This window comes from Manis pentadactyla, chromosome 11, assembly GCF_030020395.1.
Source record: "Manis pentadactyla isolate mManPen7 chromosome 11, mManPen7.hap1, whole genome shotgun sequence".
NCBI lineage: Eukaryota > Metazoa > Chordata > Mammalia > Pholidota > Manidae > Manis > Manis pentadactyla.
In genome coordinates, this window is record NC_080029.1 from 14,211,330 (window position 1) to 14,224,501 (window position 13,172).

General features: G+C 41.2%; 1 protein-coding gene across 6 annotated transcripts in view; it reads left to right on the forward strand.

Moving 5' to 3' along the window:
• The first annotated feature begins 1,673 nt into the window (after nucleotides 1–1,673).
• FOXN3 (forkhead box N3) overlaps nucleotides 1,674–13,172 on the forward strand; it is a 408,466-nt gene continuing 396,967 nt past the window's right edge. For 3 of the 6 annotated variants that reach the window (XM_036882252.2, XM_057488225.1, XM_057488228.1), the window contains exon 1: nucleotides 1,677–1,843. The gene's annotated coding sequence lies outside the window, so the exon portion shown is untranslated. Of the gene's footprint in view, nucleotides 1,844–13,172 lie in introns of all 6 variants that reach the window. The other 3 variants (XM_057488226.1, XM_057488224.1, XM_057488227.1) reach the window with 3 other exon arrangements.

A 13,172-nucleotide genomic window follows, 5' to 3' on the forward strand; every position in this document is an offset into this window, starting at 1 on the left:
AGCCACATGACAGAAATCTGAGCAGTCAGCTTCTCATTTAGCAGAGACTAAAATATCTTCAACTAGTTTTTTACTTCCATTCTGGTAAATCACAGTTCTCATAGGAGTAAGAAATTATGGCTACAGACACCTACCTTCATTTTCCACAGGGCTTAAAGAGAAATAGTTGGGAGGCCACTTGGTACATTTGGAAAAGCTGGGGTCTGTTGGAAATGTTGGAGGCTAGGGTCCCAGTTCCTCACCATACTGGCTGTGTGATTTTGGACAAGTCACTTTACCCATCGGGACCTTTACATTCTCATTTGAAAATCGAGAATTATAATGTCTGTTTTATCACAGAGGTGTGGTAACGATCGCATAAGCTGTCTGTGTGAATACTTTGAAGATCGACAAGTGTAACATATTACGACTAGTTCTTTGTGTGGGCATAAGGCAGCAGAACAGGTGTCTTTGATGTTTAATTAATACTAAAATTTTCCCATTATATTTATTTAGCTATAATTGGGAAAGAGGAGGGCAAGAGTAATTTTCAAAGGGACCTTTTTGGCTCCAAAAATAGAACTCAGAAAACACATATTTGATTTTCGTTTTGGTGTCAAACCACAGCACCATTGTTATTAGCAGTTTTACAGAATTGTGACCTTCAAACTTGGTGATATCAAAGACTAAAAAAAAGCTCCCAGTCTTGAAGCCTTTCAAACAGGCTTTTCAAACGAAAGCACTTTTATTTTGAATTAAGGGCTAATAGATTTGTCCTCCTAAATGAACACTTACAAGTTTAAAAGTTGCCTTCCAGGTGGGCTGCAGTAAATGAATGCGCTGAGAGGTCGCTGAAAGCCCTTTTGGGGACAATGAGAAGAATCTGTTATAGGAGTTAATGTAACACCCTTTCTGCTGTTGCAAGAGAAACCTAAAACTTACATTTTCCTAACCATTCGTTAGCTGATTTGTGTATATATCTAGGATCATCATTTACTTTCAGTTTACTGAATTTGTGAATTTTCGCATGTTTTAATTTGTAATTAAGTTTTCTCTCTGAGGCACACCATATGCCACCATTAATTCTTTCTGGTTGATTTCTTAGGAGATATATGAATGCATATTTTGATGCAATTTTTGAGGTCTTTTGAAAATCAAATTTCTACGTGTTTAGCCATATGGGCCTTTGTTATTTAAAATTGCATATGATAAAGTAAGAGAGCAAATGCCAAAGGGATCTGTTAGGAAAAAAAATCATTGGGAAAACTGGAAAATACTGTTTCAAACACAGTTTTCAACCTTTTTTACTGCGTTATATTTCTGAAATCTCTTTGTATTGATCCCACACTCTCTTACCGTCTGTGAAGATGCAAAATTATAAGTGCACTCGGTCAACCCACGGAAACCAGTTACTGCCCTGTTTTCACACTGTGGCTGCGGATATTAACATCCGCCTTCAGTAAGTTCAGTTGAGGCCAGTGTTTTTCTTTTCACATCTCGTGCCAGTTCATCCGCACGGGTTTGGAGAGGTGCCGACGGGTGCTTCGGTTTTCCCGGGGATTCATGGTGCTCTCGAGCTGCGTGCGCTGCGGTACGTGCCGGCTGCAGACGGGGCCGCGCGGGCCGGCGGGCTGGCGCGCGGCGCACGGCGCGCACTAGGACCCAGCGGGGCTCCGGCCCGGGTGGGAGCCGCGCCGCCGACCCCGGGCGGGCGCCGGGGCTGGAGCTGAGGTTCCGGCCGCGATCGGCTGCATCTCGGCCGGGAGACGGCGCGACCCGGCGGCGGGGCCCCCGCGAGTCCAGCGCCGCCGCAGCCCCCTGATGCGGCCGCGAGAAGCAGCTGGGGGGGGGTCGGTGATCGAAGGTAACGAAAATGGGGCGCATTTCCTGCCTCCTGGTCCTCTGCTCTGGTTCAGCATTGTCACGAGAAGCCCTCTGTTCAGGCTGATGCATTTTGGGGCACCCTTTGATTTTTTTAAGGTGTCCGCCCCCGTATTTCCACCTGGTTTCAGATTGATTTATAGCATGCAGCCCAAAATGGGAAAGATCCAGGGATGGCAAGTTGCATATTTTCATTAGTTTTGGCTCAAAAGTAAGTTCATTAAAAAAAAAAAAAGTTTCTCAGACATTTGTGAATAGTTCTTATATATATATATATTTAAAAATAGCAGACACATGGATAATTTTTAAAATGTTCAACTAATTGATGTAATTCTGTTAATTACTTCCTGGGGCTTTACTTTTGTGGGCCCCCCAGGCGTTACTTTTATTTTCAAGGAACTAACGTGTTAAATGTGGAGTTTGGCTGGGGCAGAGTTTACAGCATTGCTGTCGCAACTGTTTTGTTATCAATTATAAACAGTGTCAAATCTGTGGGCAGTGTAAACCTCTTCGTATACTGTAACTGCTTGTCCTAATATACAGATGAGAGTTTCCTTTGAGGGCAGTAGGAATATTTCTCTTTTTGGAGAAACAATGTTTCGAGGAGAAAACCATAATTACTGGCTGGGGAGGCTGAGGAGACTATTTTTCATGCTTTGTTTATACTCCTGGGATGACATTTGGGGAAGGGAAACACATTCTTTCTCGGCAGCTTTTAATTGTGCGATTACTAATTTATTTAATTTATTAGTTTCAGTTGGTTGGGCATGGGGAGCCCTCTGTCATAGGATGTGCTTAAGGTGACACATTTGTTAGCAGTTGGGACACATGATTGCAAATGTAAAATGTGCCTCATTGGAAAGGACTGGTCTGCTGGGAACTCCTGCTGTTGTAGGCAGGGTGCGACTGGCTCATTGAGGAAAAAGGGAATCGTTTTCCTTAGCTAAGGAAGACATCCTGTTATATGCCTTTTGTTCCCCGTTTTTCATTGATCGCCAGCTCTGCCTTGGAGAGGAGAGCAGCTCAGAGAGTGCAGAGCTTGGAAGACTGGGTGAATGACTACGGCTCACTTTAACTCTCACACTGATTGGTCAGTTAGATTGAGACTTATGAAAACAGTCACCCAAAACCTTCTTTTAAAAGCGTGCTGTAATTTCAGATTCGCGTTCTCCTGCACAGATTTCTGCAAGATTGATTTTAAATTCGGGTGCCAATTGCTTGAGATACCTTTATGTTTAATTTTTTGTTGTTTCTCACCAGAAAAAGTAGGCCATTTTGGTGACAAATTTCTTTGCAGACGTCAGCTACTAGCTTACATTTATAGACATACCGCTTTACAATACATTCTCAATGATTTCTCCTCAGGAGTTGTAGAATGCAAAGTTGTTCAACTTAGCATAATTTTTCCTGTTTTTTGATCTGAATATTTAAATAGTACCATCCACAGATGGATGCTTAACTCTAGCTTTACTTTGATCTCTTCAGTGTCTTGTGCATTAGTATGTATCATGCACTAAATTTAAGTCTGCAACAGTGGGGAAAAAAAGGCAGTGAAGAGCAAACAATCAATCAGCTTGCACACCATTATAAGAAATTGTGGCATCTGGTTTGAGGAGAATGCATTCCAAGGAAAAGGGCATTCTTCACCTCTAAGAATATGAATTAACAAATATTGTGGAATTGTATAGCTATAAGACAAAAACACAGAAGGCTGGTGGACATCTTCACTTGAGCCTTGAGGTACCCCAATTAAAGAAGCACCATCCCAGAAGTTGTTAAACGTATAAACACTTTTCTGATTGGCTTAAACATTTAGACACAGGAAGTGGATGGTGTCTAATAACCCCTGAGTGGAGACATGGTTGTCATGGAAACTGAGAAGAGTACTCTCCCCCCCAACACACACATACACTACCATAACTACCACTTAAAAAAAAAAAAAACCTGCATGTCATCACAGATGCCTGGAGAACATGTTGGCTTCTGTAAGCTTTCCCACAGCATCTGTTGAAACCTGAGATGGTGCCTGTCAAATCAAGGTCATTTTACATCAACAGCCAAAAATGCAGTCTCCTGGATTTCATAACTGTATTTTTATTGCAAATATGTGAGGAAAAAGCAAGGATGAACACACATGCTTACTTAGCATTTTGCTATCTCTAGTTGGGCTTGCTTGGAGAGGCTGAGAATTATTTGAGCACTTAATTGTGGAATCAAACTGATTTGCATGTCTCCTGTTAGAACGAAAACTCTTTTTAGAGCTGTAAAGATTAGAATGTTACCTGTGGATGAAAAGTCACCTGAGGAGGGTGTAAGGAAGAGTTTCTGTTTGTAAGGGTTCAAAGTTGAACTGCAGCAATTGAATTCAAAGAAGGTGGCATTTTGGAACCCTGCTCTTAAGGGTACATGGGCAGGAATAAAGGAAGACACTGTCTGGGCTTTGATTAGTAGAAGGGAGGGTGTTCTCTCAGTAGCTGAGCAGGGAGAGGAAAACTCCTAAAAAGAAATAAGGACTGTTTTGAAATGGCAAATATTATTTGGTTAACTTAGAAAAGTTTCCTCTTTTGTGGATGGAGAAAAGTGCTTTCATTTTCAGGATAATTGTGAGGTTCCCTAAATCAAGATTGCAAATATTTTCAATATTTTGGTAATGGTTTCGTGAGGAGGATAAAAGAGAAAAGTTTGGAGACCCTCCCCTTTTTGCTTTGCTACATAAAAAATAACCAAGGAGAGCACCTCTTAGATTTTGACTCTGGCTGTCAACGCTGAAGCTAGTAAACACAAAGCCAATGCGTTTCTTACACTTCTCTCATCTTGTCAGTGGTGGTCTTTAAATGTTAAGTTCTTGATACTCAGTAATATCTCTGTTCCAGTCATGATGATTTATAGCATTGTATTGCTTTATCTTAATTGAAAATGGTCAGTTTTAAATCTTATTTAATTAACACTTCGATCTTTTTAAAAAGCAGCAAATTTCCCTTGTTTTCATCAACCGATTGCATGGGGGGAGAGAGGAGGTGGAAAGAGTCCTAATTGTATGTGCATATTTATTTAATATCCTGCATCTTTGTCATGGGAAATACTGACTTTAGAAACAATATAGGATCTTGGAGGTGATTTAGTGTGTATTTCATGATCCGGTGTTGTCAGCTATTTAACTGATTGGGATTTGGTGAAAAAGGTTAAGTTTAATGGCACAACTGTTCTCTTTTAGCAAAGGATTTCCTGTAGGGAGCTTTCTTATCTGAAAGTTCTGTTCATTGGCAGGAAACATGTCAGTTGCTTGTTTTTACAAACTGAAGGAAATGAATGGGATTTGTTGGTTTCTAGAATCTGCCTTCATTCTCCATTGTCTGTCAAATAGTTTACTCAGAACACTTCATTTCTAAAGGGACTTGTGAGGAGGCAATTAAATCACTCCAGATTCTTGGCATTTCTGTTTGTTTATTTTTGGTTTTGGATTAGAAAAATTGATTATTATACTACTATGTACAACTTATTTTACCAATACAAATTAAGAAGATGTTCAATAAAATTCCAATTCATTTTCAGTTGTCAGATATACACATACTCACTGAAGCTGGCATTTTTTGATGAGTATGCCAAATTTCTAATTAGTCCAGAATACCAACCAAATGCCAGTTTTGTGGAGAGGTAAAGAGAGAGAGGATGTTTCATTCTTTTTGCTTATAAGAAAAAAATCCGTAAAGACTACATGTCAGCTATTTGCCTACTTTGCTAATGGCAAAAAACTAGTATAGGGGGAGTGTTGGAAATTGGGGTGCGGGGGTTGCTAAGGCCAATTTAGAGTCCATATAAGAAAAACAAAGCTTAACCTTAAAAAGATTTATTGTGTGAAACCCCAGATTATTTTTTAGATGTTGTAAATAAATACATTTAATTGTTTCAACACATGTATGTTTCAAATTCTGGAAGAGGAAACAAGGGCAAGCTTCTTTAAAGGAAAAATAAGCACATAAACTCTCCTTTCCAAGGAAGGGTACTGTGTCAGTCCCTAAGGGGTGGGGAGTGGGGTCCATTTGTTGGACTGGTTTCCATGTGCTTTTCAAGACATTATTTGTGTTTTATATTTATCACCAAATGGATTTTTACATAAGACCCTAGTATATGAGTGATATAAAAACAGCTGCTTTGGGGGACCGACAGCCAGGGCCCCAGAGCCTGCTGTGTTCCCGTGGGCTGTGCCTAAGGGCATGCCTAGGATCCTAGGAACCCTGTGGACACCGTGAAAACCTCTGCCTCTAAAGCGCACAAAATATTCTCTGAAAAAGGAATGGTTTGAAAAGTCCTAAAACCTCTTAGCTGAGAACTTCTGCCTTGACTGTTTAAGAGAACACTTGTGGCTAGTAAGTAGAAAAAAGGCATGTGATACAATGTATTCTATTAAGTCAAAATGTATGTATAGCAAGATTAGACTGGGCCCTAAGTATTAAAAAGCCCTGGTTCAGTCCATAAGGAGGGAAGGAGAGAGGAAGTGATTAGGCATAACTTAAAAAACAGGGTCTCCTTTTCTGGTAAGTTATAGGGACATTGCATGGAGGTATTTGAGATTAATTGGTTATGATTGTACTAGAATGCATAGATTTATTGTTATTACCTCAGGATCTGTTCCACCACTGTGTTACTCTATTTGTCAGTGAAAATTATTTCATATTAAGTGTCATTCATGAAATGAAAGTTTGCCAAGCAGTATAATCTGCTTGGCAGACTCAGTAGTGTTCTGAGTGTTGGGTAAAATGATAACACACAGATAATATTTGAATATTGTCAAATGTAGTCACATTATCTCCTCTTTTATTAGATTTACTGAAATGTCCCTTTTGGAGTTGGGCTCATTTCTCTTCTTTTACTTCCCCAAAGCTGAGAGTATTAAGATTTCTAGGGGTGGCAGATAGAGTAATCCCCTTCAATTTTGCTCTTGATTTAATAACCACTTGATGCACATAGGTAAGGAGAAATCCGCAGAGACTTAAGGCAGACTGTAGTAGCATTGTGCTTCTTACGGCCATAGCCAACCTCTCTCTGCATTGTTTCTTGAAGGATGCACAGCTGGGGAGTTTCTAGAAGGAGAAAGGACACAGGCCTCTCTACATTCTCCTATTACTTCCACTGTGCTTGTCGTGTTTGTATTACCATCGTGGGGGTAGAGATGGCTATTAAAATAACCAATGTTCCTGGAAGCCACAGGTCATCCAACAATTTGTGCTGGAACTTTTTCTTTTTTAAGAAAATATTTCCTCTACAAAGATGAAACGAATATAAGCACAAAATAGCTGGTTGTGGTAGTGGATGAAAATGATTGTGGTTAACGTTTATTTGTTGAATTGTGTTGAGTAAAGCTCTTCATGTTTAGGCTGTTTCAAGCTATCTTATTTCTCCTCCCACCTACATTTTCCAAGAAGAATGAGTGTGTACACAGCAAGCCAGTGGAACTGTCCCAAGGCATATTCATGGTAATAGGCCAGTGGTTCCTCTTGAGGGAGCATTTAAACGCTAATGTTCTGGGAGACTTTGGTTCTGAACTCAAGGATGCTTTCCAGTTACTGGGACATTGCTGAAGTCGCTTCTGTAGGCCCCAGATGTTATGGGGCGTGTGTGCCCCCTACCTTGGCACATGTCACTTGCTTACCATTCAGATAGCGGCAAGTCCTACCTGAAGAGGGGATTTTAATATATTATACGAGGTTAGGTTTTTAGATAACCTCAGATAACTTGTCACACTCTGAAATTTTCCGTTTCAGCAAATTTAACATTTTTGCAGCTTTTACAAAGAAAACAATTACCATTTAATGACTAGTTGATTCATGTTTCTAAATTAAGATAGTCATGTTGTTTCATGGGACTCAATTTAGCATTTAGAATGGTCTTGGAAAGGAAATTAAGTTGCTGTGGTTAACTTTGGCAATATCGGGTAATACAAAAAAATCACATCACAGTGGTAAAGGCTTTTGTTTATCAGGTGCCACCCCTACGTTATTTCATTGATTCTTCTAATAACCTAGTATTAATATACTACTCTAACTACTGTTACTAAGTAATGACAGTGTGCATTAATGTCCCATTTTACAGGTGAAGAAGCTAAGTCAACTGTGTTCTCAAGTCACACTCTTTGGTACCAAACTAATCTCCCTCTAAGGCACCTTGATTCCAAATCCCAAGCATTTTCCACCCCACTGGGTACTTATAACCATTCCTCTGTTTCTATTGCAGGGGTGATGACTTTCCTTTTCATGCTTGAAATGGAGTCTTCTGGAAAAATTGCAGGGTGAGGGTGGGGAATGTTTGTTGTGATTTTGGCAAGAAATAGGATTTGCTTTGCAACATTCTGCGTTCTCACAGCTGGCAGTGGTGGTGGGAGGAACTTCCTAGTTTCCTTGTCAGTGACTATCTTCCATAATTCATCCTCATCTTTGGAATTTTTCTTCATTTACTCCTGAGCACATTCACCTCCTTGGCTGAATGAAAGGCCCTTACTGCAGGGATGGATATGACGTTCCTGAATTACCCAAGTAGCACGCTTGGTCTTTCTGTCGGTGACATCCCGGAACTGATTTCCTAGGCGGCATTCACTTTATAATTCCAGTGAACTGACCAACAAACTCGTATGTGCAAATACACCGACACCTCCTTCCTCCTTTATTTCTTTATGAATAAAAAACAACAGTTTTAAGTTGTCGGGTTAGCAGGATGTCCGGTGTCTCCTTTTTGGGGCTCCCCTACTCCGAAGACATACAAACCCCATACAGGTTTATACAGAGCAAGTGGGGCAGAGTCCATTCGACTTCATGTAAGCAGGGACCTCTGCTGTTGTGCTAATATAGGGCAGAATTACAAGAATTTAAACAATTCTTCAGCTGGGCATCCCACTAAGCCTAGTATATTTGTGACTGGTTGGAACTAGTGGTGAACTGATGGGGACATTTTCGGTGAACGGGTGCCTGGCACTTTCTAATTCTCTTGAAGACTTAAGGTGGACGATCAGAACTTGATGGCACTAATTTCATTCATATTTCACGTGTATGCTTTCAAGATTTCACATGTATGAAATCATTTTAAAGACTTGATCTAGGGAAGTGCCAAAGATAAAACATGCACCAATTTGGGGAAACAAATCATCCACTCATTTGAATATTCAGTGAGCAGTTACTGGGCACCCACTGCATACCTGGAACTGTGCCCTCTGAAAGGGATATAAGGGTAAAGAAATCACTCTCAGGCAGCCTGCTGTGTGTTAACTCCAGTGGGCTTCTTACCTAGAAATATCACCACATGTGGCTCATGTGAAGTTCATATTCTAAGCTGATACAGGCACAGTGAAGTGACGCCCTGCCTGAGCTCCTGCCTCCAGGTGCTACGCCTGATGCTTTAGTTTAGAAGCTGATCTTGCACTTAAGATTCCAGGGTGGCTGGTTTCCTTGGGAGACCATCCCAGGGTGACACCAGGAGTGGGGGCAAGAGTGGGAGATGGCCGGTCACCACTGTGGGCCGTGGCGCTCAGGACCCCGGGGCACCCTGAGAGCTTGTGTCGGACGCGTCCCTTCTGTCCTGGTGATGACCGCTCCTGGGAGGTGTGGATTCTCAGCCCTTGCTTGCGTCTGCTTGCAGGCAGGCGGGGCAGGTGTCAGCCATCATGCTGATGCCGTGGGGAGCAGTTGAAGGAGGGACTGGTGTGCCCTGAGAGTACAGCCTGGAGGGTCGTGGCCAGGGCATCGGCAGCTTCTAGATCATTCTCCTCTTGCATAGTCTTGGAACTATGTTGGGAGATGTTTGAGAAGAACAGTCATTTGGAGTGGGTCCTCTGTACTTCCAAATGAAGATGCCGGGAGAGGTTTTCAGTCCAAAATATGGGAACGAGAGAGTGGCATGAAGAGAGTCTGGATTCAGGCAGCAACTTCTCTTGAGGGTTCTTGTCTTGCTGCTTTTCTCTGTTACAGCCACTGTCCTTGTCCCCAGGCAGGAAAGTTTGGGCTGCCGCTTGGTTCATACTCACCCATTGCACTTGTCGGCAGAGCTCCTTGCTGCTGTCTTGGAAATCCACCCCTGTTCATCTCCTGGTCTAGAGTCCTGCAGGTCACCTTGGGGTGCTCGGTCCCTCCTGGTGCCTTTCCTTCCTCTGCACGCCTGGACACTTCTCTCCCCAAACACTCCAGAAGTGTGGGCTTCCCAGCTAGACTTCTGTGTTCAGACCTTGCCTCTTCCCACTGTGTGACCCTAACCTAAGACTCAGCAATATGGAAGGAAGACTTAGGAATAAGGAATTCCTGAGAGGATTGTTGTGAAGGTCATGAAGTCCCCAAAAAGCACTGGGCACACAGCCTGGCACGTGGTTGCAACTTAAATTATTGTCGCTGTTTTTATTGTTTTGTTATTGTTGTCATGTCCTTCTTCCACTAAGAACCTACGGTGGCTCCCTATTGCTCACCTTACCAGGTCTGTCCTCCTCTGCCTGCCTTTCGGATATTTTGTAATCTGGCCCTGCCCATGAGTGCCCATGGAATGGTCAGGGTTTATTCATCCCTGAACTTGCCTCGCTCCTTCCAGCTTCCCTGCCTTTGTTCATATTGTCCCCTGACCTCAACCTTCTTCTTCCTCCCTTCACATGTTGGAGGGTTGCCATTCTCACCCGCTTGCAACTCCGATGCGCAGACAAAAAGCAATTTATTCATTTGTCTCATGGCAAAACTTCCTCACCAGCACCCACCCATTGATTATCAGGAAAAAGAATAATAACTTTTGATCCTATCCATTGTAAAACTGAAATCCATAAGATAATTCTCAGTCTTCCTGGGAAAACAATGCCTATTCCTTCATGCGTCCCCTTTTTTTGCCTGTGATGGTATGTGTCATATTTGCCTTTTATTTCTTACCGAAGACAAGCAACCTCAGGCTCCCTGAGCAGGCGGCCTCGGCTCTCAGCGCTCCGTCTCTTGCCCACTGTCCTGCTTGTTCTATACCAGCACTTGAAGTCTGTGGCTCTTAGAACACATAGTCTAGTCCAGTGCTTTTCAGGGACCCACAGTAAGGTACAGATGTGTTATGAGATTCTGGTAAGTGTATATGGATGAATGTGTGTATACATGGATGGACACATAAAGGGTTTTACAAAATAACATGTAAAGCTGTAACATAAATTTGGTAAGATGTTACTATTCCTGCTGCACTTCATGCACTCTGATCTCTTCTATTCTATTTCATGAAAAAATCCCAGTGTGGCACTGCTTGGTCCACCTCAGCTTCCATTAGCAGCAAACTCTATTTTAGCAACATCCTCTCAGCCCACTGGCCTGGTGGTCTTTGCAAGGGTCCCCTTCTCTGGCCACAGCCTTTCTGAGGCAAGTGCATTGTTCTCGTCTCAACACAACCCGCTGTCCCAGCATCCCACCAACCCCCCACCTCACAGCCCCCTCTGCTTAATTAGGCTGCAAGGGTAGACTGAGAAAACACGCTCCAGGGACTTCAGTGCCCCTAACAGGGGAGTCATTAGGGACTTCACTGCCCCTAACGTGGGGGGGGGGGGGCGGGGAGCAGCATCTTCTACTGCCTGCAGGTAAATTCTTTTAGCCAGGCCCTCCAGATTCTCATTAAATGGTGGAAAATCCTGTCCTAGGACGAAGCCTGACTTTCAAGGCTGTGGAATTTCTGCCTGTGGCAGAGTCTTCTAGCATCCCACCTATGTGCATTCTCCACAGATTTTTGCTGGGATCAGCTAACAAGCACATTGGACTCCCTTGCAGCCAAAAATTGCAAAAACTTCTGGCCACTAGGATGTGAGTAGGTATGAAGTGTGTGGTGTCCTTGTTTTTCTTTATAGTTCTGCCACATATTTTTTTATCCTGAAACTATAGTTTTCCATATTTTCATATAAATGGACGTGTGTGTGCGTGTGTGTGTGTGTGTGTGTGTGTGTGTGTGTGTGTGTGTGTGTGATGGCTTAAAATGTGTTTCTTAAAAACCAGGAACAGCAAAAATAAGGCAAGCCATTCCACTAGGGTAATTGTCTAGGTATGGAATTTCTGGTCATGAGGTTTAAGCATTTTAATGCAAATTGTCTTCAAAAGTGTCTACCAGTTTATACTCCCACCAACAGTGAATATGTTTTTCTGTTGTTTCATGTTATCACGACATTTAATATTGTCTGACTTTAAAAGTTTTACCAATTTAGTTTAAGTGTGAAATAATCTCATTGTTATTTTAATTGGTTGTTAATAAGTTTGAGTATCTCTTTAAAATTTTAGTTGTGTATATTTCTTCTTTTGTGAATTGCCTGTTTGCGTTTCATACAATGTTTTCCAAAAAACTCCCAGTTTCTTAGATTTTCTCCATGGTACTCTTTTATTTTCTGCTTGTACCTTTTTTTTTTCCTTTTTACTCTTTTGTGTTTATTATTTCACTTTTTTAACTTCCTAAGATGGCACCTTTTGAAATTTTCTTTGTTTAACATAAAAATTTAAACTATAACTTACCTTCTAAGTACTGAGTTAGCTCATTCTCAGTTTTGTTATGTAACATTTTCATTATTATTTGGTTCTAAATAACTTCTGATAGAAATTTTTATTTGTTCTGTGAGTTGTTTTAAAGTGTTTTATTTCAATTTCTAAATTTATGGTTTCCTTCCTTTTCATTACTTTTTGCTGTTTGCTTTTCCAGCTTTTTTTCCCCCAAATCTTTGTATCCTAGTATTTTAGATATATCTTTTATATGTGACGTATAGCTGGATATTGTTTTTATGCAATCTGTAAATATCTTTTAACTGATTTATATGTAACCCATTTATATTTATTGTGATTACAGATGTATTTCAATTTATTCCTTCATGTTATTTTACCCTTTCTGATGTCCTACCTCCTCTCTATTCCTTTTTCTTTCATTCCTTGCCTTCTTTTGAATTGATGAGCTTTCTTATTTTGTATATTCTTCTGTAGTAGTTTGGAAGTTTTATACTCTTACTCTTTTAATGGCTCTCAAAAAAAGTTTAACAGGTTTACCTATCAAAGTCTAAACATAATTAATATCTTTTCTTTCCTCCCAAACAATGTAAGACCTTTGACTACTTAACTTGAGTCACTCCCCCCAGCCCCAAATTAGGTTCCACTGTTGCCCAGTGTTTTAGTTCTTTCTTGTGTTTTTTAACCTAACAGGTTAGACATTATCATTACTACTTTCTTTGCTTATCATTCCCTTCCTCACCCTCAAACCCACCTCCCTGGATCACTTCTCTTCTTAGATTTCATTTACTGAGGATCAGTTGAGGGAAATTATTTCAGTTATTGTTAGTTGGAAAATTCTATTTT